General features: G+C 40.2%; 1 long non-coding RNA gene and 1 pseudogene across 1 annotated transcript in view; one reads left to right on the forward strand and one right to left on the reverse strand.

Annotated features, from left to right (window-relative positions):
* The window catches only part of LOC144577060 (uncharacterized), a 96,721-nt gene that overhangs the window by 31,276 nt on the left and 52,402 nt on the right, over positions 1–13,043 (reverse strand). The window contains exon 2 of the long non-coding RNA XR_013520281.1: positions 10,430–10,510. This is a non-coding gene — a long non-coding RNA (uncharacterized LOC144577060). The remainder of the gene's footprint in view (positions 1–10,429; positions 10,511–13,043) is intronic.
* Positions 1,585–2,569, forward strand: LOC100400776 (CXXC motif containing zinc binding protein pseudogene; annotated as a pseudogene).

Consider the following 13,043-nt stretch of genomic DNA (forward strand, 5'->3'; position numbering starts at 1 on the left):
AAGAGAACATGAAGTAAGTCTTACTCAGTTTCTCACAGTTTGTGCTTTGGAAGCTGAATGATTTAAATTTACCTCCTCAAAAGGTGTTTTTATTCTGTCCAAATGGCATTGAAAAAATGGTTCAAGTTATTTGTGGGGTTTTTTTCTCCCCAGGAGTTTCCCTGTTCCAGAGAGTGTATGTCATAAAATGGACCTAGTCCTGCTCAGGGAAGATAACAAGGGAGGATGAGTTAGAGCCTTCAATTTTGCTTTGTTTTTTTTTCCTTTGAACAGTTAAAAAAAGAACCTTCAGAAGTAGAATGCATATAGTCTAGTGCTTGGCATATTCCAAACAATTGGAAAATATTTGTTCGGTGAATACATTAATTAATTATTGAATTAACAGCTAAATGAATATTGTCGGCCGGGCACGGTGGCTCAAGCCTGTAATCCCAGCACTTTCGGAGGCCAAGGCGGGTGGATCAGGAGGTCAAGAGATCAAGACCATCCTGGTCAACATGGTGAAACCCAGTCTCTACTAAAAATACAAAAAATTAGCTAGGCATGGTGGCACGTGCCTGTAATCCCAGCTACTCAGGAGGCTGAGGCAGGAGAATTGCCTGAACCCAGGAGGTGGAGGTTGCGGTGAGCCAAGATCGCGCCATTGCACTCCAGCCTGGGTAACAAGAGCGAAACTCCGTCTCAAAAAATAAATAACTAACTAAATAAAAATAAATGAATATTGTCTCCTTTGTTAAATATAGCATGGTCTGGTGGGTATAAAGGGTACAAAGTTTTGGTTAGACAGGATAAATAAGTTCTGGAGATCTATTGTAAAGCATAGTGACTGCAGTTAATAATAACGTATTGCACACATGAAAGTTGTTAAGAGATTAGATCTCAAATGCTCTCCCCACAAAAAAATGTTAAGAATGTGAGGTGACTGATATGTTAATTAGCTTCAATTAATAATTTCACAATGTATACATTTATCAAAACATCTAGTTGTTTGCCATAAATATAAACAATCTTTGTCAAATATGCCCTAATAAAGCTGGGAGAAGGCCAGGCGCAGTGGCTCACGCCTGTAATCCCAGCACTTTGGGAGGCCAAGGCGGGTGGATCACGAGGTCAAGGGATCGAGGCCACCCTGGTCAACATGGTGAAACCCCGTCTCTACTAAAAATACAAAAAAATAGCTGGGCATGGTGGCGCGTGCCTGTAATCCCAGCTACTCAGGAAGCTGAGGCAGGAGAATTGCCTGAACCCAGGAGTCGGAGGTTGTGGTGAGCCGAGATCGTGCCATTGCACTCCAGCCTAGGTAACAAGAGCAAAACTCCATCTTAAAAAAAAAAAAAGGCTGGGAGAAAACTTTAAGTTTATTCTGATTTGGGTGATATGAGAAGGTAAATTAATTGTAAACTACATCTTAATAATAAGTAAAATTTTATTAGGAACCTATGGAGAAGGTACAGTCATATCATTACAAAAGGCACAGCCTAAGCAAAGGTACAGAGGTAGGAAAATTCAGGAGTTATTGAAGCCCCCAGAGCTGATTTTTGGCCAATTTACACCACTACTTCTATCCCAGTTGACGAATATATAATGCCAGCGTCCCCACCACCAACCCGGCTGCTTGTACCACTGCCCAACAAGTTTCCACGTCCCAGTCACAGTGACACCCAGCAACTACAGGGCTCACATGTCACAGACAGAAGCCTCCAAATGCTGCTCAGTATTCACTTATAAAAATGTGCTAAGCATGGGCCAAGTACTCCTCTAAGTGCCAGGAGTATAGCAGTAAAAGGGAACAGTCAAAACAGAAGAGATAAAAACTGTTTTCTCTGTGGAGTTTATAATATAGCAGATAATAAACATGATAAAATAAAATATGCAATATATTAGTGTTACTCACAAAGGATAAAGCATAAATAAGTGACTGCAGCCAGCACTGGGCTGAGCCAGACCCTGATAGGGAAAATTGGACCACAGCTCAAAGCTGCTCTGGAGAATGTCACCTGCCTCTAGCCTGTGGCTGAAGACTTCCAGTGGTGCCTGAAAATGAGATGTGGTAATGGTAGTGAGATTTCAGAGAAGTGGCAGTACATCCACCGATGGACAGTGTGGCACTAAATAGAGGCCATGGCAGCTCCTCCATGGTCCAGAAGTGCAAGCTGTGCACACAGAAAGCTCCACTGAGATTCTGAGTGGCTCCATCAAATCTTACAATGCCAAAGACGGAGAGAAGTTCAGAACCATGGTAGAGTTTGAGTGTCAGGGCTTCAAACCATGTGATTCCAGCCCCAGGCTGGGTTTGCTGCTGAGGGCCTGAAGTCAGGGAAAGTCTTCAGTGACATTCTGCAGGAGAAAGACTGCACTGACTATGACAGAAAGGTCCAGGGAGTCTGTGGGAATCTATGAGGTCATGCAACAGTTTTTAAGTTCTGAGCCCTCTTCATGTACACTTGCCCCTAAAAATGCCCCAAGCAGCAGGGCCCATGGAGGCTGGTTCCCTCATCCCCTTCTCCTGGTAGCTGCACCAAGCCCTCAGTCTGCAGGCTGGGCTCAGCTTCCCAGGCCCCACCAATAAAGCCCCTATTTATGCACCACTGGTTTATGAAGGTAGGTCAGGTGGCAGCCACTCCTTCCACAAATAAGAATTCACACTGGAGGCCTTTGACTGCCTCCTGGCATCCCACTGTTTAAAATTCCATGCTTGATATTTGCAAAATATGCAGGAGGACACAGCTTCTTAGGGCTCTCCAGATTTGGGGGATCAGGCAAGTCAGCCCAGAGGACCAAAGTTGTCAAGGCCAATGGCACAAGGACAACTGAGCCTGTGAAATGAGGCCATGAGCCTAATAATCTTGAGCCAAGATACTTTGTAGACTAGCTTGGCTTGCAGGTAAACCCAGGCATCTCTGCTAGCTGGTGTCACTTCAGATCCCAGAGCTAAAAGGATTTTATAGCTCTCCTCCTGACACAAATCTGCTCCACAAACTTCTTGCCAGATGGTCATCTGGTGTCTGCTGTTTTCCTGTAATGGGTGCTCCCCTCCCCTCAAGGGATCCAGTATGCAAATTCTTCCTAATGCTAAGTCAATCTCTATGCTCCATACAGCTCCTCCTGCTGTTCTTCGTTTGCTCCCCTGAAGGAACACTTGGACATCCCTGTGGAGATGTGAAGACAGTAGCTGTCATCTCCCAAAATTCATATGCTGAAGTCCTAACCTCCAGTACTTCAGAATGTGACCTTATTTGAAAACGGGGTGGTTGCAGATGTAGCTAGCTAAAATGAGGTCATACTACCATGGAGTGAGCCCCAATTCCAGAGTGACTCACAGCCTTATCAAAAGGAGATTTTTGGAAATACACACACAGGGAGAATGTCTGTGAAGATGAAAACAGAGATGGGTGATGCTTCTACAAGCCAAAGAATGCCAAAGATTACCAGCAAACCACCAGAATCTAGATTCTTCCTCAGCCCTCAGAAAGAATTAACCCTGCCAACACCTTGACCTTAGACTTCTAGCCCCCTAAAGTATGAGACAGTACATTTCTGTTGTTTAAATCACCCAGTTTGAGGTACTTTTGTGCAGCAGTCTCAGCACACTAACATGGCAGCCAAGCCCTCTACCTGACATGGGCCAGGCTTTCTGGGTCTGAAGACCCCTCCTCGCCCCAGCAGACAGTGGACACGGATATTAGTGCATGGCCAGGTCATCAGAAGGTGATCATGCCTTTACACCAGCAAATCCACCACTTGGAATGTCTGTTACCTGGGACCTTATTTCTCTAATGTCCTATTGAGGCCTAAAATTATTTTAGAATTAAAAATTTGTTATCTTTAAGGAAAAAAAGTACCTATGTAAGAGAAAGGGCTACGAAGGACTGTGTAAGGTAATGAAATTTTAAAGTCATCAGGAAAGAAACTCACTAGGGCCACTTTTTAGTAAATATCTGAGGTTGTCAAAGGAACTCCCCTGTGAATATCTGACAGGAGAACATTCCAGGCAGCAGAAACAGAACATACCAGGGTCTTGAGGAAGAAATATGCCTGCCCTATTAGAGGAATAGCGAGGAGGCCAGTGTAGCTGGAGTAGGATGAACAGCATACCAACTAAAAAGGAGATCGCTATTGAGAGGTAACTGGGTCAGATCATGTAAAGTCAAGGACACCAGCTTTTATTCTGAGTTGGGAGCCATTGGTGAGTTTTGAGCTAAGAGACAAGACCCGATTTACATGAAACTATTCTGACTACGTGTTGTGTTAGGAAGGACAAAAGCAAGATCTCAATGGCAGCCAGAAAGTCATTTTAGTAATCCAAAGTAAGTGATGGTGGTGGTTTGGGCCAAGATGGGAGCAATGAATATCATGACGAAGTGGTCAAATTTTGGATACATTTCAAAGACTTGGTAGAGTTGATTTAATACAATACAGGAGAGAAAGGCAGGAGTCAATCATGACACCAGCATTTTGGACTTAGCAGCTAAAAAAATTAAGAGGACATTAACTAGCAAGAAAATTTCAGGAAGAACAGGCTTGCGGGAAAATATCAGGAGCTCAGCTTTGAACATGGTAAACTTAAGGTATCTGTCAGACATCTTAGGGGAGAGGTCAGGTAGGCAACTAGAAACAAGGATCCCCAGTTTCAGGGGGAAATTCCACCAGGAGATATCAACTGGGGTGTCATGGGTGTACAGACAGAATAGAAGCCATTGATCTGAGTGGAATTACCCTTGTGGAGACATATTAGATTAAAAAGAAGAGAGAACTCAGCATTGAGGCATCTCCAGCTTTTAGGTTTTGAAAAGACAAGGAAGAACCCACAAAGAGACTGAAAAGGAAGATGCAGTAAAAGAAAACAAACATCTAGTGAGGGCAGCATCCAGGTAGTGAAGTGGAGTGTTTCAACGAGAGCAATAACTTGTCAAGTAAAGACAGGAATGAGATGACCGTGGGGGTTGACCTCAGGAACATCCCTGGTGACCATGATAGGAGCAGACTTTGACGTATATTAGAACTTTACTTCCAACTTTGCTCATTGTCTTTTAAAGGCAGTAAAATAATGATTCCCACACTGACGTCAGGAGCAGGATCATGACCCTAAATTGGGCAGTGGCCTCAAGACCACACAAGTTTTGAAGAGGCTAAATCAGACTCAGGACTCTGTGAGTCAAGACGGTCTTTTCTCTCCCCTCATGCACTCTGTGGACATTTAAGATTACAGGTTTTTCTCCAGTTGTCTTCTATCCTTCAAGAGTTCACTATTTATCTCACAAGAATAAATTTAAGTCTTTCCACATTATTAATTTATCTTATAGGACCCATAGGATAACAAATTCCATCAATTTGTTGTCCCCATTCTGCTGTGATCTGTCCTCTTTACCACTGTGTACCCGTTCTAGTCCGGGAGGAATCTTCTAGTCCTCCAATATGGACTGCCAAATTGTTCAAGTTCATGTTGGAATTACACAGTCATTACATTCTAATTTATACCACACCCACGCAGCTATGGTGCTTTCTCTTGGTGCAGATGCAGAATTATTTTGTACATGCTTCAAATAAAATTCTCTGTACTGTTTCTATCCTTATAATGAAAGACCCTACTGTGCTTCTTAGATTGAAACTCTAATACGAAAATAAGGTAATAGCCTAGATTATTTTGCCCTAAATGCATTAAAGAAATAACACAATGCATGGAATAGCTACATAAATAGGTTGCAAATAAAAAAATGATCTTATCCCAAATTTAAATTTTACCTCAACCCCAAGTTGGTCTACATCTCTGGAAGTGTTAGTCAAAACCCTTCCAGTTAGAGGTAATGCAAACTAATTCAGACTTGCTGAAGCAAAAAGATCATTTCTTGGCGCATACAATGGAAAGTTTAAAACATGCGGGGCTTAGCTTTGCACATGCAGGCTTCAAGAGCTCAAGAAAAGTCAAGACCCATGATGTTTAACTTTTCTTTCCTCCATGGCCTTCACGTTCAGGCTCCTCAGAGGGGCAAGACTCTAGGCCTACACCATCCTGCCTGCCTGCAGCCCCAGCTGAAAGACCAAATTGGGTCACCCAAACTAAAAACTGTGACCTGGGGGACTAGGTATGTAATGTTCTTAGGCCTGGATCCATCTCAAATGATAACAGTAAACAGTGAACACCCAAAAATCAGCATGCTGTTACTGAAAAAACAAAGAGTGAAAAGAGAATTTGGACCCCAAATCTAAAGAGGTCTTTGTATTATGACAATGCTATTTTGTGTGTGTGTGTGTGTGTGTGTGTGTGTGTGTGTGGGTGTGGGTTTTTTTTTCATTAAAAAAATAAGTGTTTATTTGAACATTGTTGACACTGTGACAAAGTGTCATTGACAAAGAAGCCATACACATTTGCCATGTCAACTCCTCACTTCAGACAATTCATGAGGGACATCATCTTTTTTTCCTGCATACTTGTGGAATATTAATACAGTAAAGGAAATGTAGTGGTTTATTATCCACGTCACTGTTTCATGGTGATGTTGAATGTTCTCTGGTGACAGCGCTATTTTGTAAAGGATGGTATGTGTAGCTATCTGATGGAAAAGGATGAATGGAATTAGCATTGCTAAGTATCTTATTTAATTTTTACAACTTTGTGGTAGCTGATGCTGTTTTTATTCTACAAATGCGAAAACTGAGGTTTGAAGATATTCAGTAACTTGCCAACAACCTCCTAACTAATGAGAAACAATGCCAGTTGTGGAACCCAGCGCTTCAGGCTCTGAAGTTCAAGTTATTTTCCCTCACCATGAGGCTCAGCACTGCTGCGTTTAGGAGATGGTAAGGAAATGCAGGTGATAAAGAATATAGTAAAATGGACTGTAGATGACACAGGAAAGGTATTAAGCTGCTTGTGAGTTGAGGGCACTGTACTTTCATTGATATCTGTCACCTTCTAAACCATGCCTGCCGCCACTAGCCTGGTCCAAGGAGAATTTTTTTTAACTCCTTAGAATTGAAAGAAAGACTTCTTATAATACAGGGAGTTCACGGAAAATAGTATTGCATTATGATATTTTTGTATCACATAATTTCCCTTTGATGTCTAAAAAAAGTCCACTTTGATTCCTAATAGAATCATGCATATAGAAAATAAAAAATTAGTTCTTTCGATTAAAATTGTCTTTCATTTTAGCCAGCTTCTTGGAAACCTTTTTTAAGGTGTAAATGCAGATGTGCATGTAACACAAAAAAATGTTCTATTCAAAGATGCAGATCCTTCTTGCTTTGCTTCTCTGCTTAGATGCTCTGAAAACATGCAATCTCTCTCAATGCTTTGAACTCTTTCTTGGAATTAAATAATTTCCATGGAAACTGGGGCTAAAGAGAACACTTGACAGCTCATTAAATAATATGCTACTTAAACAAGACTTCTTAAATTTCCCTTGTTAGATAATCAATGACTACTAGTATTTATATTCCTTAATGATGTAACTTCTGGACAAGCCTGGAAAATGATATCCGATTAATCCACAGAGGTTCCTTCTGATATAGAATGCAAAATCTATGCTTAAAAAGAGATGCCTTGCAGCACAGATGAAGCAGAAAAGAAATCCAAATGTTTCTAAAGCAGCTCAGCCTTTTAGCCACACAGGAAAATCCTGTACTGAGATTCCAGAATTTCTCTTTGTCTTGGTCATTTTCCAGCATGTTTTTACTCTTCCAAATGCCACATCAGAACCACAGATGGCAGCATGATTTAAGTAGGTTTGAGCTTCTTTGCTTTTTAATCCAAATCCTAAATTAGATGGAAGTTGATACTAACTTCCCAGCTACCCTCACCCCTGTCTGCTCCTTCCTACTCCTGGCTGTTTTCATCTCATTGAGTTCTCAGTTGCTTGACCTCATTAGTATTTTTTGCCAGCACAGTAAAAGTACCAGAGTCTTAGTACTGTCAATACCATTACTCAGCATCCCAAGTGCTTTGGGTCTTGTTTCAATTTGTATTTGCAAATCTAAACGAACCGAGATTATCAGAGGAATGCTGGGTACCTGGTTTTGCCCATTTGCAAAGGTAGATATAATGTTCATGGTAGCACTGAGTTTAGGGTTTAAAAATCAAATATTATACTTTAAGCTATTTCTATATCATGCAAAATATTCCTCCAATATCTAAACATTTGGCCTAGAATTTTTTTCCATTTTTCCCTTTTTATCCAGAGCCTAGATTTGGTTTTGAGATGAACTTGAATCTTGAAATGACAAATAGCATATACATTTCATATAGTAAGATTTAAAGACATTAAATTTCAACAACTATGGAAATATTAATTCCTACCAATATACAAATATCATACATTAAACTGTTATCTTAGTTTTAGAAATCAATTTTTAAAATTGCAATTATCTACAATGTGAAAGGCATTTTTCTGAGAATTCATGGAATTCAAAGATGAGCACAAATGAATCTGCATTCGACTTACTGTGTGTATCACTCTCTTTAACTGGGTTGACCCAAACTGATTTCTTTATACTGTGCTTTGTACAGGCTACTTTTCTGTACAAAGATCTCTGCTGCAATGCCATTAATTCAACTTGCGTTTTGTTTGCGTGCTATACCATTACACAATTCTGGGCTTGGTTTAATAAATTAGCTCATTCAACATATATGTGCACCTACTAAGTGTCAGGTACTGTACAAGGCACTGGGGATAGAAAGTTATCTCCCTACTCTTCAGATGTATACAGTCTAGACGAGGCCATCCAGATAAATCCGTAAGTATAACGCTGTATGTAATGGGCCACGGAAGCTCCGTGTGGGAGCACCAAAGAGGGGCCCCTGCACTTGTATTTTTATGTTTCTCTCTCCTTATGTTCCAAAGTTCAGCCTTTCTCCTTGTAACCCATTTCTCTCTAACACAGATCTCTTAGTACTGTAAAAAACTAGCCCTTGGAAGAAGCACATAATCAGACAGACTTCTAAGTCTGGCCCCAGCATTGACAAGTTGTGTGTCCTTGAGAAAATGGTTTTAGCTTCCCTGATTCTATAATTTCTCCCTCCATCATGTGGAGATGTTGCTAATGCTGCATATACTTGATATGAGAGGGAAGGGAGATACGTAAAATGCCTAGCCAAATGCCTGAGTGTAATAGATGGGATTACTGTCCTATATATAGCTAGTTTAAGTTATCTTATCAGTCATATCTCCTCTCCGGCCCTGTTAACCAGCCTGATTTATCATGGTAACAGCTAACACTTACTGAGTATTTACAATGATCCTGAACATATTGTCTCAATTCATCCTTATAATCACCCGTTGAGTAGATACACCCGGACAAGTGATCTAACCTTATGGCTCCCATTGTGACCAGCACATTGTTCTTCTAGAACATCCCTGACAATAATTATGAAGCAGTCTAGTCTCTCCATCACTTCCTGGATCACAAAGCCCATTACACATGTGCAGTCTGGCAGAGTTGAACTGCCCCCTGACTGAACTTTACTACCCATTACACCCAATTTGAGGCCTTTTGCTCCACTGGTGTTATATTGGAAAGAGGAGTTGCCAGGAACAAGGCCACAAAAAAGACCATGCTGTAGGGAACAATAGGCTTCCTTCTCTATAGTCTTTTCTTGTTTCCATTTCAAAAGGTCCTCCTGGCCAAATGCCTCCCAAGGGTTGCAACTAGCCTTGCAGTCAATCATGACAAAATGCTGCTAGCTGGGGTAGGCACATAGAAGCCCTTTACCTCTTTACTGTCTGCTATTTGAAGTTTGTACTTACTACCACAGAAGAAGAAAACTTGCCTTTTAATTATACTACAAGGTAGAGTAAGATAAGCATCATTAAGAAAAGTACAAGATGCCTCAAGAACACAGATCTAACAGACTCTCAAAGCATCCATACCTGCCTTCTCTCAATGTCTTTCCTTAGCCTTTGGACAAGGAGTTTTAGCAAAGAGACCCTGATAAATTCCCAATCATCTCTTATTTGTTATCCACCTATTTTGCTTACTGAAGCAGCTAGTCTATTCCCATTTCCCTTTCCTTTGGGGAAAAGCTATGGTTTGATAAATACTAAGCCTCAACCATGATCCTGTGAATGAAGGAAATAAAAGTCTGGCTAGAAATTGCCTGGATCCTTCAATATGGGTCAAGCTTTAAGATAAAGCTGATGCCAGAAACCAAATGGCTATTTTTGTAATGATAACTCTTGGAAGGTGGAGAGCAGGGAAGTGGCAAGCTCAGCAACTAATCATGATCATTACAATTCAAAGATGGAAAGACCTTTTTAACCAACACATTTATCTATTCAGTTCACAGTTCCAGGTGAAGGATGTGCTTGGAGGCGTCGGCACTTGTGGAGGGGTGCACATCTAGCTATCTTCATGGTAATTTGACGGGATATCCACTGTTTATATTAATAATTTATGAGCCCAGTGTATTTGAAACTAAGGGAGAACTTAATACCTTATCGGCTGATATCCTCCAGTTTCAGAGTGGTGTGTTGGTCAGTTCAGAATGTGTCTTCCGTCAGCTTCTTGTTTTCACCTGGAAATCAAAAGAAATTTTATTTTTCTCAACATTTACCTTTGGCCAGTTTCTTGGTCAAAGTTGTTAACTGTATCAAAAATACCAGTTCATGTCCATTTTAATTCCTTTTTAAAATGTTTTCTTCATATATCTAATGAAATAAAATCATCTGCCTCTAAATTATTATAACAGTATTCATTACAAGTACCTTTAGTATAAAAATTAATTATTATTATGTTCAATAGTATATATCTTACAACATGCATGTAAAACCTTAAATATCTCCCAAGCAGATCAAATTCATTGTAGTCAAAAGCAAACCCAAAATCAACTAGTGTTTCTTAATCCGTAATTTCACCTCCTCTAACTTAATTGCTTATGCTGGCAGTTTATGAAGCATCCTCACTTTTCCCCCCCTCTATCTCACACTCCTCACCACAACATTAGTCATTGGGGTCCATTGATAAAATCGTCCAAAGTCTCTTCATTATAAACTTCTCACCATCCTTCCTGCCACAAGCTTGTTCAATCAGTTATAATCACAAGACCTACTAGCCAGTCCTCCAAGTCCTCTTTGTCACTTGTCTAATTTATTCAGTAACCTGCAAGAAAAGTTTATCTTGAGAAATCTGAAATCTTTTATTTCACTCCTTACTTAAAATCCTTTTATGGTTTTCTCTATCACTTATGATCAGTGTTTAACGTGAGCTGGTAGGCCCGATGTGACCTGAAGCCAGCCTCCTCTTTGTCTCTTGACCTGCCATTTATCCCCTTGCTCTCATTTCTTGGCCACACAAGTTCTTTTTCATGTCTGGATATTCCACCCATTGTTAATTGCCTGAATCACCCTTTAATTTTAACTAAGCTAACTAACTTTAATTTATCCAATAGATAACAGCTAAAATGTTATTCGTTCAGGGAATAATTTCCTCCCCATCCATTCTATCCATCAACATACTTTTAATCAGGCCCCACAGTTCTGCTTCCAAAGTACCCACAATGATTCCTTTATAGGTCAATGCACAATGGTAGTTATTTGTTTAATATTTGTGTTTCTTGCTATAATGATAGCAAGTAAATTTAATCCACCAATCCAGATGTGTAAGAAATAAGGCACTAGTTTTTTTTTGTTTTTTTTTTTTTCAAAATTATCTTAAATCTAATCCCGGCTTAATCAGTTTAAATCTAAATCCCACCAATCTCAAGAGAGTTTTAATCCCAGTGATTACTGGGCTCCACCCTCCCATTTACTTAGTGTCATGAAAAATCTGAGTGGTGTGCCTTATTCTGTCCTAAAGCACGCACTACGAGGTCCATCCTATTTGTGGTTCTCACTGGTTACACCAGAGAAGCCCATTTTTCAATTTCACATGGGCTTTCCTAGCCCCTGTCAGCTCTGTAGTATGCTTGGGGTCTGGGAATGTTTACTAGGAGTGGGAACTCCATGGTTTGGGAGCAGCCTCTCTGGGTGCATCTCTAGTTTGCCATTGCCCAAGGATGCTGCCAAGCGCAGGGCTATTCTACTTGTGAACCCAGCAGCCTCTGCCCTCACCCCAGTCTAAGGCATCTCCAACCTGACTTGGTGACTCTGAAGATGACACTCCTGTCCTCACTTCTCCACTTGCAGTGAGTACAATCTTTTGGAACAGCAGAAAGTTTGCTTTCAAAAAGTTTCTACCTTCCATTCTGCAAACATCTTTGAAGCGAAAAACAAAAGTTATCTGCTTAAACTAAGAAGGAACAGAAAAATAAGCAGGAAAAAAAAATAAATGAATGTCTAGAGACAATCACGTGGCAGCATTTGCTCAAATAATGTGTCCAACATACATGTATATTGAAAGAATGAATGAATTTGAATTAACTCACAACCCTATTATGTATTTTACATGTATTTGCATATGTTGACACGCCTTCATACACGTATAGAGAATTTTAGAGAAAAGGAGAAAAAGAAATGTGAGATGATATGTATGGACAAGAAGAGCAGCCTTTCGGCTTCTTGTCCTGCCTATTATAGGACCACATCTAGCTTCAGCTCTATGTCACTGTGTACTGCGGACACCACCACCATCGTCTTAGCAAAAAATATGAGAAAAATATCTCTATATATTACATGAATCCTGGTATGCCTTTTCCACAGACTAATAATAGTCTGTCTTCCCCTATAAGGTAGACAGGGAGTGTAAATGATTGGAAGGTAGAACAAGACTGTATTTGACCTTTTGCCACATGTGAAGTAGAATTGAGAGTTTTAGGTACACTCAGAGTTTAAATCAAGCAGGCTTTAATAGAATCACACACTACAGTGTTTAGATAGCCTTCCTTTCGAATAGAAAAACATTTCACTTCTCCATTTCAAAGCTGAGATACATTTTAAAAAGTGAGAGATTTATTAGCCTTCTTTATAAAGGGAAGAGGAGGAGAGCAAAAGATTTCCAGCTAGATTTCTTCTTATTTTTGGAGACATCCAGCAATTTTGCTGTGCTTGCAGAAATTTCATGCAACTCTCTAAAGCCACATATTGTCTAATACGTGGTTGATACTTGAGAAT

The sequence above is a fragment of the Callithrix jacchus genome, chromosome 7 (genome assembly GCF_049354715.1).
Source record: "Callithrix jacchus isolate 240 chromosome 7, calJac240_pri, whole genome shotgun sequence".
Lineage (NCBI taxonomy): Eukaryota > Metazoa > Chordata > Mammalia > Primates > Cebidae > Callithrix > Callithrix jacchus.